The 14,399-nt window shown below is 35.3% G+C and overlaps 1 long non-coding RNA gene across 1 annotated transcript in view; it reads left to right on the forward strand.

Moving 5' to 3' along the window:
• Nucleotides 1-8,789: 8,789 nt before the first annotated feature.
• LOC107184906 overlaps nucleotides 8,790-14,399 on the forward strand; it is a 16,273-nt gene continuing 10,663 nt past the window's right edge. Inside the window, exons 1-2 of the long non-coding RNA XR_001515805.1 lie at nucleotides 8,790-8,884; nucleotides 10,193-10,195. This is a non-coding gene — a long non-coding RNA (uncharacterized LOC107184906). The remainder of the gene's footprint in view (nucleotides 8,885-10,192; nucleotides 10,196-14,399) is intronic.

Raw genomic sequence — 14,399 nt, forward strand, 5'->3', positions numbered from 1 at the left:
ATCCCCACGTTCATTTTCTCCAGCTGTTTGTTACTCTTTCCAATAAGAACAGTCTCATTGTGATGGCCAAGCCACAAACCACAGCATTAAAAGGGAGAGTGAAATAGATGCGTAAATGGATTATGGTTCAATCCAGTAATTGTGTGGGAACATCTAGGAAGAAGCCATTGATACCGAGAAAAAAAGGCCGTGGATCCCGAGATGAAATTTGAATTGAGCTTTGCTCATATTTCAACATTAAAAATAGTCATTTAAAAAATGAAATATGTATATGACTTTTATTTCGCTACTTAGCACATGAAAAATTGCTTAGAAATCCCTGCAACGGCCTTACTTATTGAAGTCCCCAAATGACCTCACTACAGGAAGGCAATTTTTCTTCAAAGACAGTCCCACAGCTTTGACCGGAGTAACTATATGCTGGTGAGGCAGATACTGAAATAAACTGGAAACTGTGCAGCTAACTGCAGTTTCTTCAAAGAAGACATCAAAAGACAATTTCTCAATGACTTTAGCAAAGTTAGGTGAATTCTCACTTAGCAGAAGAAAATCCTGCAACTCATTTAAATTCACTCAGCTGCTGTGGTTGTGACATTCGAGCCTTAACGGACAGCTGATTTGGCCCAGCTATTTAGTTAAATAATGATGAAGACATGGAGCAGGCTAAAATGTTGCAGCCTGATCATAATGTCACTCTCTCTGTCAGTGCCTCCATGTCTGCCTCATCTGTGGCACTTACTCAATATCTAACAAATTCTATTTCCAGAAAGCAACTCCCAACTGTGGAACTGTTATTTCTTGGCCCTTCCAGATCACAACTCTACTATTTTCCAAATCAAAAATTTTACTTACATATAAATGTAATTTCAGAGGAATAGGTATCTGGTATTTTCTCAATCTGTGAGTGTTTAGCTCAGCTGTCCTTTAATCTTGGGTTCGGAGTGGTCATTATCTTAATGCTTTCTGTTATGGGATAAATTATGGGGCTCAGCATCAAAAGGAATAGCAGTAAATTAAGTTTCCCATGAATTCTAATGTTAAACCTTCTAATTAAAAAATATGTGCTTACTGTAGAATCAAAATCAGCTCTAATCTCGGTTTCTAGAAGTAGTAACTTTTATAAAATCAAACACTATTATTTTTCATTTGATTTATAGACAGATATACAGATATTTTGTTTTGTTTGAAGGAAAATGGGATTAGTTAAACTTCTAATTTTTATTTAATAATACATTGTAAATAGTAAATTCTTTTACAAATTTTCTTCAAAAGCATTTTATTGATCACATAACATTCCAATGATGTGTGTTGTTATAATTTATTTAACCATTATTTAATTAATGATCAGGTTATTTCTGTCATATATAATGCTGTAGGAATATCATTGTACATAAATCTTTGTATTACTAATAATTTCCTTAATAGAAGTGGTATTTTTGAATCTGAAATAGCTCTTGCTACAATTATTTTCTAGGAATTTTGCCTTAATTATACTCCTGCTAGCATCATGAGACAGCAATAATTTTAACGTTGTATTATCACATTTTGTATACCCTTTTATTAGATAATTGCTAATGTCAATTATCTTTTAAAATATACTAGTGAAAATCCTATTTCATTATTGTTTGTATTTGCATTTTGGTTATTATATACTTCATTTTCTCACATGTTCATATTTCTTCCTTGAATTATATTTAAAATAGTTTCCCTTTTTTTCCTATTGAGTTGATTTCCTTTTCTTGGTTCTTAAAAGCACTTTGTACACTATGACCATCAACAATTACATCTACCTTAGATTTTTTGTAGGTAAATGTATTGATCATATTCTTTATGATTTAATGTACTGTATATATTTGCCATTTAATTTTTTAAAAATGTATTTGACTGCTTTAAAAATCCGTATGTAGAAATATTAGTCAAATTTACCATAAAAGCTCTACATATATTTACTTTTCTCTGTCTCATTTTCAAATGCTAATTTAAAAGAAATTCATATAAGGTGATGCAAGTGTTCTTTTATTTTTTTTCAGGGAAGGGAAAAATGATTTTTGAATAGGATTAGAAAGTTCAAAATATTTTTAGAATTTCTAAGAAGTGGTGTCAATGTTTTAAAACTCTTAGGCACAAAATTGCCTGAGGTTGAGGATTGATGTGCCATGGGAGGGAGAAAGTCAATGAATATTTAATTCAAATAAATAAAGAATGAATTTAAGCCAAAATCACAGGCCAAAAATTGCTATTTAAACTGCACCCTCTAAGATAAGAAGAGCTTTTCAAAACTAGGGAGGCTCACACATGGTTCTACAGTAAAGGTGAACCTGCTTCACAAAACAACTTTAAAATCTGTTATCACTGCATTTCACATGCTGTCAAAATATTCCTTTTTAAAATTTTATTTGAGATTGTCACTAAGCCTGCCTAACACCTTAGTGTCGAACACCTTTTTTGTGTGTGGCTACAAGTTTTAATTTCATGACAATGCAAAAAATTTTGACTTTTTAGGTGACATTTTCCTTCTTTTTTTAAATGACAGTTGGTCAGTGGCTAAGGCTCAATGACATTTATCAGCTACCTAATTAAAATGTAGACACTTTTATAATAATTGCAAATGTGACCTTCATTTGTGTATTTTTGCTAGCTAGCATGTTTAGCCAAATGTCACCGAGGACCCTAATCCATTCTTTCCCATAATGTTTAATTATATCATGTTGAAAATGTTCATTCTTCAGTTATGATGGTTCATGAGATTCCCACTTTTCCCCTGGAGAGTGGGGAGCTTGGGTCCAGTGCCCTAATGAGCAGTGACGGCTAGGCTGTGTCTACCAGCTGCCAAGACAACTAGATGAAAAGTCAAAATTCATTCCATTAACAAGTTGGTTTGCCTTTATGATGCCAAACAATAGCTCTGACTTGTTTTCCTCTGCACAAATAAGGGATGTGACATGGCCATGATTGGTTTGGCTTTCTTTAACACATTGTTTGGGGGTAGTTTTTATCGCGCACTAACAGGTGGCGCGGGCCATTTTTGCTAATTTTTTGCGCAAATGGAAACGTTCAGTAAAATTACAATAACTTTAGTTTACGTATTTATACATGACCCGCATTCTACCGCTAGTCTATAAAAAACATATTAATACGTGTCCTGCGCTCTACTACACTGGTAGAACGTATAAATACGTAAAACGTATGAATATGTTTCCCGCATACAATGTGTTAAAAATAGCCCATATCCCTCCTCTCACCTTGCCATCTTAGATCTAACTAGAGGCCTGAAGCACGAAATTCGGGCAAGAGCAGGCCTTTCTTTCCCTGGCTGCCTGCACCGGCTTCCCTCTGGCATCCGGGACCCGGGCTTCCCTGGTAGCCCTGGCTTGGTCTGGAAGGTCGTCCAGAAGGACGTCTGGTCTAATTAGCATATTACTATTTTATTATTATAGATTGCCTGGGAGGAATCTCCTCCTGGGTGTTCTACAGATATTTGCAGCTTTAACGCAACCCCCATACTTTCCAAATGCTACCATCTTCATACCTATAAGCACTGCTCTAGTTAACTTAACCTTCTCCTAAATTCCCCTCCCATCCTATGAGGCCACGCTCAACTTCATGAAAGTGATATTTTTAGCATGGAACTGACCTTGCCTGCTCCAAATACAATCCTTCCTTTAAACCTTCATAGCTAAGCAAACTTATCTTCTGAGAGATAAGGCCCTTCTTATCTATTTGTCCAAATTCATAATTCTCTTTCCTGTCTTCCCCTTCTCAAAATTTTTTAGAATATATATTTTATTGATTTCAGAGAGGAAAGGAGAGGGAGAGAGTATAGAAACATCAATGATGAGAGAGAATTATTGATCGGCTGCCTCCTGCACACTCCACACTGGGGTTCCAGTCCACAACCTAGGCATGTGCCCTGACTGGGAATAAAACCATGACCTCTTGGTTCATAGGTTGATGCTCAACCACGGAGCCATGCTGGCCAGACCCCCCTCTCTAATTTTAATCAATCAATATTGAATTACCTGCAGTTTCTCAAGTCAGGCTATGTTTGCTATTACGCCTTTGTACTTGCTATTTCCTTAATGCTGTTATGTGTTGATTATGAAGCAGTGAATATATTATAAAAAATGTAATGTAGGGGATGTTCTATTTATACATAACTAATCACTTATTTATAGAACTAAAGATTCATAAGCCATTTTACTTAATTTATAAAATGTAATTACAGTTTAAAGATAAAATCAAACATTTATTACATAAATTAGCTTTTTATTATAGTTTTAAAAATATTTTAGTCTGCCCATATTAAGAGATTTATTTATATTAAGTAAACATATGGGGTTGATGTAAAAGAAATTTATTCTCTTGAAAAAATCTTTGCATATAGTTTTGAGATGATAAGCATAAAATTAAATCTATCATAATACCAAAATGTAACTCTAGGAAGATATTTTTGGTACCTTAAAAAGCATCCGTTAGAGATGTAATGTACAATTTATGATATAGCTAATACTGCTGTATAATATATAAGGGAGTAAATCTTAAGCATTCTCATCACACAGAAACTTTTTTTTCTTTTATTCTCTTTCTCTCCTTTTCATTTTATCTATTTGAGAAGATGGACATTAAGGGAATCTATTGTAGTAATCATTTCACAATAATATATGTAAATCATCATCATGCTGTATGCTTTAAACTTATACGGGGATGCATGTCAATTATTTCTCAATAAAACTGGGAAAAATAAGTGACTTAATCTAATATTGGAATAACTGACATATTAGGTATAATTTTAGAGTTTGAATGTATTTTTGAAGAATAGTAAAATAGTTAGCCATCTAAACATTTTTAGATAAGCTATGCTAGTCTCAAATATCACACTATTGCTTAGTAAATCAGCTGATCCAAGTTTAAGATTTTCACTAGAAATAGTTTTATATTAAAAATTTAATGTTTTTGAAACTTTTTTTTAAAATATATTTTATTGATTTTTTACAGGGAGGAAGGGAGAGAGATAGAAAGTTAGAAACATCGATGAGAGAGAAACATCAATCAGCTGCCTGCCACACATCTCCACTGGGGATATGCCCGCAACCAAGGTACATGCCCTTGACCGGAATTGAACCTGGGACCTTTCAGTCCGCAGGCCGACGCTCTATCCACTGAGCCAAACCGGTTTTGGCTGTTTTTGAAACTTAACAAAAGATAAACAATCCAATAAAAAAATGGGCAACGAACCTAAATAGGCACTTTTCGGAAGAGGACATACAGAAGACCGAACGACATAGCAAACATGTTCAAAGTCACTAATTATACGAAAGTTGCAAATCAAAACGACAATGCTGTATCATCTCACAACTGTCAGAATGGCTATCATCAAAAAATCAACAAACAACAAGTGTTGGAGAGGATGTGGAGAAAAAGGAACCCTTCTGCACTGCTGGTGTGAATGCAGACTGGTGCAGCCACTGTAGAGAACAGTATGGAGCTTCCTCAAAAAACTAAAAATGGAACTCCCATTAGATAAGCCAGTCGAAAGATAAATACCACATGATCTCACTCATTTGTGGAATATAGAGAACAACATAGACTGATGAACAGGGACAGACCCACAGACAGAGAAACAGTGATCAGACTATCAATCCCCAGAGGGAAAGTAGGGGAGGGTGGGGGTAAGGGGAAGAGATCAACCAAAGGACTTATATTCATGCATATAAGCCAAACAATGGACACAGACAACAGGAGGATAAGTGCATGAGTGGGGGGGGCGTTGGGGGTTAATGGGGGGATAAGGACACATTTGTAATACCTTAACCAATAAAGAAAGTTAAAAAAAAATAATGTTTTACAAATATGGATATGTGTTTGGTCAATTAATTTTCCTTTGGTCAGTTTATTAAATATATTTTCCTAAATAAATGTATTTACCATATTATAAACAAAATTAAAATCTCAGCCATATTTAGTTTTGCTAACTATTCTTCAGATTCAATGAAGTGTAACTATATAGAAACTGCCAGCCTTTTGGTGATACTATAACAGTAGAAGTTTGGGGGCATATTTTACTCAATGTTTTCTAATGTTTGCTGCTATGAATTTTTCATAGATGTTGGGAAAAATTTAAAACTCTAGCTAAGAGTTTACTCAGTTTCTCATCTCAAGCATGGAAACATGTAGCCTACTCATTGCAGAACTGTCACGATGGGGCCTAGTGAGTTGCAGACAATAGATTTAATAGATAAAAATTTTAAAAATATCTAATATTTTAAATGCTAAAAATATCTTCTAAAGTACATGAAATAAAATTATAAAAATATCAAATCTGGAAGAACTGTATACAGTTACTGGAGGCCCAGTGCATAAAATTCGAGCACTGAGGGAGGCAGTGTCTCTCAGCCCAGCCTGTACCCGCTCACAGTCCAAGACCTCTTGGGGGATGTCTGCCTGTTGGTTTCAGCCCGCTCCCCTTGGGGATCTGGCCTAAGCCGGTAGTCGGACATCCCTCTCACATCTGGGAACCCTCACTCCTTACCGCCAGCCTTTACGCTGCTCCTTACCGCTCAGCTCACTGCTCCTTCCTTAGCACTGCCACAGAGGCTGGAGAGGCTCATACCACCGCCACTGCACTCGCCAGCCGTGAGCCTGGCATCTGGCTGAGTGGGGCTCCCCCTGTGGGAGCGCACTGACCACCAGGGGGCAGCAGCTCCTGCATTGAGCATCTGCTCCCTGTAGGTCAGTGCGCATCATAGTGATTGGTTATTCTGGTTGTTCCGCAATAACAGTTGCTTAGGCTTTTATTATATAGACTAGAGGCCCAATGCACAAAATTTGTGCAAGAGAAGGCCTTCTTTCCTCTGGCTTCCCTCTGGCACCTGGGACCCAGGCTTTCCTCTGGCCACTGGCAGGCACCCAGGACCTATGCTTCCATCGCAGCCCTGGCTTCATCCAGATGGTCATCCCAAAGGACGTCCTGAAGGGCGTCTGATCTAATTAGCATATTACACGTTTATTATTACAGGCTGCAAACAAAGGAAGAGAAGTGATGATAATCCAATTTCTCCTTATTTCTACAGTAAAGTGTACTTTATCTACAGTTTCATTATTCAGGGTGCTGTATTCTGCAATATACATTCCGGTATGTAAAAATATTTTTAAATATATTTAAACTGTTTTCCTTGAGTTCAAATCCCAACTCTGTCATTCATTACATATAAACTGGGGATAATATTAACTAATTCATAATGGTCATTCTAAATATACAGATATGGGTGAATTGTCAAGCACATTGGTACAAAATAAGAAGTCTGCAAATTGGATCATTATTATTTTTGTTATTGTTATTAAACCCAATAGTATTACAATAACCTGAAAAGAAAAATCAATGTGATATTCATCTACTAATTCTTCAAAGCAATATGGAATTATTTCTTATAATTATTTTTGCTGATTCTCAGGTCAAATTGTTCTATTTAAGGGAGGTGTTAGATTTTATGTCATGATGTTAAAAATAAGTTAAGAAAAAAAAATAAGCCACTAGATTTGGTGGCTTCTAATTGAAACTTTGGGTCAGAAAGTGATCTAATATATACTATTCAAATATCTCTGTTGATGAAATCTGAAATTGAGCTATTTTAATAAAACTGTTTCCCATGGCTATAATAATAATTTTTTTTAGAACTAAAAGATGAAGAAAATACATGTGACAAAATTGAATAATTTTCTTTCTCTATTGAGGGTAAATTTAATCTGGCCAAGAGGTGGTTGAATAAAAATTTTAATGACTATATGTCCTAGTGATAGTTATCATATGCATTTTCTCACAGGAGTTGTTAGCAAAATCTGCATAAAGGATATCGTTCTCATCTGCTGCGATAATGTAAAAAGTTGAATTAACCCCCCACAGGGCCTACCACTGCGCCTTGTATGTGGTCAGTACTGAATAAGTATTGCTGAATAGAAGAGAGACCTAAAAGCTAAAAGAGAAATTGCTTTTCAATATTTCTCACTACAAAATGGTTAATATAAAAATGATAATTTGTTCATGAGCTATACAATGAATAAAAAAGATAGTGTTATATCTGTACCAGATTTTATATATTGAGAAAGTTCTGTCTTTTAAATTATTCACTTCAATTAGTGCTACTGGCTTTTATTAATCAAAACAGTTTTTTAACATCTATTTTGAAATGGTTTCTATGGCATTATGAGTTTATGGCTATACATTATTGAGAAGCAGATCTATTTATGATAATACAAAGCAGTAAAAATTGATGAGTGGACATTATCCATTAAAGGAAAAAAAATCATAGAGAAAGATATTGAGGGGAGGAGATCTGAAAACAAGTTATACCAGAGGAAACTGTACAAACCAGGGGTGGGCAAACTTTTTGACTGGAGGGCCACAATGGGTTCTTAAACTGGACCAGAGGTCCGGAACAAAAGCATGGATGGAGTATTTGTGTGAACTAATATAAATTCAAAGTAAACATCATTACATAAAAGGGTACGGTCTTTTTTTCAATAGTTTTATTCATTTCAAAGGGGCCGGATCCGGCCCGTGGGCCGTAGTTTGCCCACGGCTGGAAACTTTCCATATCAGACAGATATATAAACTGTAAGATCTGGGAGATAAAGGAAGGCCTAGATATGGAAGGTTTTATATTATTTTTAAAAAATATATATTTTATTGATTTTTTACAGAGAGGAAGGGAGAGGGATAGAGAGTTAGAAACATCGGTGAGAGAGAAACATCTATCAGCTGCCTCCTGCACACCTCCTACTGGGGATGTGCCCACAACCAAGGTACATCCCCTTGACCAGAATCAAACCTGGGACCTTTCAGTCCGCAGGCCGATGCTCTATCTACTGACCCAAACCAGTCAGGGAGGTTTTATATTCTTTGACAATGGAAGTGAGATGAGCCAAGAGCACAAAGAAGGAGTTAAACTAAGTTAAGATGTAAGTAAAGGCTGTATTATTTAGACACCATCCTTAAATGCCCTGCATTAGAATGGCATTACAATACAATAAACCATATTAAAATGAAGTAAATAGACATTCTGACAGGTGTGAGGTGGTACCTCATTGTCGTTTTGATTTGCATCTCTCAGATGATTAGTGACTTTGAGCATGTTTAATATGTCTCCTGGTCTTCTGTATGTCCTCTTTCAAAACGTGTTTATTTAGGTCCTTTGCCCATTTTTTCATTGGATTGTTTATCTTCCTTTTGTTAAGTTATATGAGTTCCCTATAAATTTTGGTGATTAAACCCTTATTGGAGATAACATTGGCAAATATGTTCTCCCATGAAGTGGGCTTTCATGTTGTTTTGCTGATGGTTTCTTTCGCTGTGCATAAGTTTTTTATTTTGATGTAGTTCCATTTGTTTATTTTCTCCTTATTTTCCATTGTTATATCATTAATAAATCAACAAAAGACAAGTGCTGGAGAGGATGCAGAGAAAAAGGAACCCTCTTGCACTGCTGGTGGGAATGCAGACTAGTGCAGCCACAAAAGTTAACTAATTAAAAGTATTGTTTTGATGTTATAGTAAAGGCACCTATATTGTGAAACAGAAATGCAAACTTGGAAAACTATTTTAAAATTGCCCATTAGGTTTCAGAGATAATCCAAGAGCTTCTTTCTCCTTGCCTTTTCAGCATTGTGCTAAATAAGTTGAGAGTCCCATTCTTAAGATTTGACTCACCCACTTTTGTTCAATCCATTATTTATTCACATTCACACATTTTAATTTAAAATGTCCTTCCTTCCCACCCAGCTAAATGCAACATTATTCTCTAAACCCAATTCTGATCATCCTCACTTAAAATATTTTATTACTAGCCATGTTTTATGTTACCTTGAACTTTTCAGCATTGATGAATAACATATAATCACACATCTGTTCATATGCTTACTAATATGTAAAGTGCTAATAACATGTATTCTGTTAAGAGAAAAGGGGACTGTATGCTTAAGGCAAAATTAATTTCCCACTGAAGAAACCAAAAGAGGAGGACTTGAAGACAACAGTAAACGAAAGTATCAGTAGTTTATCTACGAGGTAAGAAAAGAGACAATGTTCATAAAACAATGTTAAGGATTATGGCAGTCCCTGTAATATCCATGTCTTGACTTCACTGTCTTTTTTGTTGTTAATTCTCATCTTTGGATATTTTTCCACTGATTTTTAGAGAGAGTGAAAAGGAGGGAGGGAGGGAGAGAGAGAGAGAAAGAGAGAGAGAGAGAGCGAGAGATAGAGAGAGAGAGAGAGCGAGAGATAGAGAGAGAGAGAGAGCGAGAGATAGAGAGAGAGAGAGAGCGAGAGATAGAGAGAGAGAAATCCATGTGAGAGAGACACATCCATTGGTTGCCTCCCACATGTGGGTCCTAGACCAGAATCAAACCAGCTACCCTTCAGTTTGGGGGCTGAGGCTCTATCCATGGAGCCAAGCCAGCTATAGTCTGACTCCATTGAGCAACCAGGGCTCCCTCCCCACACATACGCCTCAGGAAACTATGGGCAATTGGAATATGGGGTGGGAAGGAACGATGTGCCATGAAAACATCTCCTAGGGTGTAGTGAGGCTCTGAACACCAAGATGACAGCTGAGCTGCCTGCTACATTCATTATCCATGAGGCAGATCGAGGACTGTGGTCTGCTGTATGGCCTCTGAGAGGTTCCAGTTCTTCATGGTATGCTTTTTTGGGGGACCATATGCAGGGATTTTGTGTTTCTAACCATGTGCAAAAATTTAAATCATGGGCAGTATGTGAATATGCTATCTAAATGATATGTTGCACTTAAAAATATATTCTTGCCTTAGTGTAAACCTTACTTTTCTTGAATATAAAATTGCCACAATGTATAAATAACTCGGTAAATGTAATATTCACTGTGATAAAAATTATGCTCAATTTAACACTTTGAAAGTTGTATTAACAATAATCAAAATCTTGTTATCTGGGAATGGGATTGGTAGTTGTCCCAATGAAGGAGAATACTCTAAAAGTAAGTTTAAAAAAATGCACCACAATTTTTTGGTTAGAAATAAAAGAAACATATTTCCAAAAGAATGGTACAATTCTTGGAGGAAGCGGGGAGTTTGTTTACACCTCATCTTTATATTGGAGATATGAAATGAGCTCTTCTGGAGTTTTCCTAGTCACTGCAGGGAGGTCTAAGTAATATTGTTGGAAATATGTTAAGTTAAAGTAACACGATACTATTTTTAGCAGGCACTTTTGTATTTTTTTTTTTTATCTATCATTGAAATTCCTATAATAAGATGTACATCCGTCCTCATAGCCTATAAAGAAGCATCTTCCACGTGAATTGATGGGCTTCTGTCCAGTAGAGGGCGATGCTGTATATTTATCCAATCCCCCTTGAACATTAAAACTTGAAAATAAAAGTTAACAGGACAAATGCTTTGTGAACCATTATAACAAAGAAATTGGTGCACAGAGCAAGAGGAGAAATATTAATGATATTAACATTTTATAATATTAATACTTTTTAAAATTTTTATTCTTTTAAGTAAAAAGTTTAATATCGGTGGGAATTTATAAAAATCATTCCAGCCACTTTTCTTTCTCCAAAAAAATTAGTCTGTGATAATTAAATCACATTTTAAAAAATAGAAAAAAAGTTTTTAAAGATAATTTTTTAAATAAATCGCTTGCAAAACTTGGACATTAATTTTGAAACCACTTTTAAAAACTTAAGTTAAATGTCCCTCCCTACTGAAGGGCTTTTTCTGACAATTCTATCTTCCATGGGTGAGTTGGATTCTTCCGCTTCTGTGCTCCCACGATGCTGTACATGTGGCTCCTTAACTCAGATAGTTATGTCCATGCTCCAGGCTCTACTGAATGATGGTCTTTATGAGCGAAGAGTTCTCTTCTCACTATTCTTCCAATTCGTGGTACAGGGTGTTTGCTCAATAAATATGCATTGGACAAATGACCAAATGGCTAACTAATGGAAATGGAAATCATTTCAAAAGAAGAGAAAGTATTTCCCTAGAATTATAAATTAGCAATAAAAATATAAATTCTAAGGAGCCATGACTAAGAGAACAATTGAATTTCCAAAGAATTACACTAAGAATAGGAAGATGTAAAGAATTCATTATCTATACATATTTTGATATCATTACTTATTTCATCTTTATTTATGATTTTAAAAAGTTTTTCCTTTCCTCTTTGTTGTTGTTTTTTTTTTAAAAAAAAAGCTTAAATGCCAAAGAAAAAAAATACTTGAGAAAATAAAAAATATCCCTCCAGTAAAAACTTCATTTAAAGTAGACTAATACTTAGCATTATTAATTACCATATGCAAAATAACTTTTCAGATTTTACTTGTACAATACACACATATATGATATACATATGTAAAAAGATATAGAGCTATGTATCTAGCTCTATCTATCTACCTATCTAATACTTAGACATATTTCCAAAGGACAATGCTCTTAAAAACTGTGAATGCATAAAATATAAGTATGTGTAAAATGATTCTTACAATTGTTTTTAAAGTAATTGTTTGCATATCTTTTTCCCCTCTCGCATATTATGTATCTATGTTTTTAAAAGTTATTTTTTGTTTGATTAAAAACTCTTGGGTAGGTGAAGCAGTAATCACTATGTTCTTTTATATTCTTTCAGCTAGATTAGATATTAACTTTCATTTCCAAAATGACATAGAGTCATTCTGAATATTCTGATGAAAAGATATTTAATAATCCCAACCAGTTTTTCCCAGGAAATATGCATCTCAGAGGTTTGTTTTGTTTTTGTTTTTTTTATCATTCTGCATGACTTTGCATTGTTAAAGGACAGTTTTAAAAATTCTAAATGAAAATGGCTATATTAAAAAACAAGTTGTTTTACCTGCTAATGTTATTGGGAATGGGAGACTAAGCTAGCAGAAAATAAGAAATGTTATCACTCAAGAGCAATTTTTTTTATAGCCAAGCATCATGCCAGTGATACAGTGAAACCACTCAGTGTGGTCACAGTAACAATCAGTTTGGATTGACGTAGCTACAGAGCATCTGGAGAGATGTGAGGCGTTGGCCACAATTCCCTTCTAATGGCTCTGCCACAGCATGGCCAATTCATTTCAGGTCTGCAGTCAGGACCCACACTAAAGTGATACTTTCAAGTGAATGTGAAATGTATCCCCAAATAAATATATTTTTAAATGCAATCAAATCACCAAGAAACAGATACATAGGTTATTAGTATTTTTTAAAGAGTGCTATTTTCTTTATTTTGGGTTTGATTATAATAGCTTTAATGTAGTAGAGCAGCCTCTATCTGGAAAGCAGACTTATTACGAGTAGCCAGAACAGACCCATGATCCTGACGGAACTGAAATCCTGCTCATTTATAGAGAGGGATGCCATTACAAGACATGCGAGGTTACAGGAGAGAGGGAAGCAAAGGAGTAAGTGCAGGGAACAGGAGGACAGAAAAGATGGTCACCAAGGACTGCCTATCCCAGGCTCTTTTGGGAACAGTTAGGGAGACCACTAGGCTTCACAGCTCTTATAGAAGAATGAAAGGTGTTCTGTGTTTAACAAGTTTCTATAACATAGAACAAAATTCTTTATTATTCATTTGCCCAGGACTTTGACCGGCATCACTAAAATCTTTTGTAGCTCTAAAATTTCATGAAACAGGGGGACCTTCAGATGCAAAAGGGGAAAAATCAGATTAATTACATTTGGGGGCCAACCAAATTTAGTATTTTTTAAAATTTATATTTATTGTTGAAAGGATCACAGACATGCTCTGTTTTGCCCCACTGACCCTCTCCATCTGCTCCAGCCCCATCCCAGGCCTTCACACACTATTGTCTGTGTCCATGGGTTATGCATATATGCATGTAAGTTCTTTACCAGAAAACAGTCTGAAGATCTTCAAAGCTAATCATTTAAAAATCACTATGGTAGCCCCAGCCTATCAGCAGTTTTGCTTTCTGTGGATGATTACCCATGGTCAACTGTGGTCCAAAAATATTAAGTGGAAAATGCCAGAAATAAACAATTCATGAGTCTTAAATTACATGTCTTTTTGAGTAGCATGATAAAATTTCACACCGGCTCTCTGTGTCCTGCCTAGATGTGAGTTATTCCTCTGTCCAGCATCTGCTCTCTGTAAAGCTCCCTGCCTGTTAGTCACTTAGTAGCCATTTCTGTTATCGGACTGACTGTCAGGGTATCATGGTGCTTGTGTTCAGGTAACCTTCATTTTATTTAATAATGCCACATTCATATGACTTTTATTACAATGCATTGTTATAACTCTATTTACTAGTTATTGCTGTTAATCTCTTATTTGCCTAATTTTTTAAATTAAAGTTTATCATAGGTATATGTATGTATGGATGGTG

This window comes from Myotis davidii, unplaced genomic scaffold, assembly GCF_000327345.1.
Source record: "Myotis davidii unplaced genomic scaffold, ASM32734v1 scaffold8, whole genome shotgun sequence".
Lineage (NCBI taxonomy): Eukaryota > Metazoa > Chordata > Mammalia > Chiroptera > Vespertilionidae > Myotis > Myotis davidii.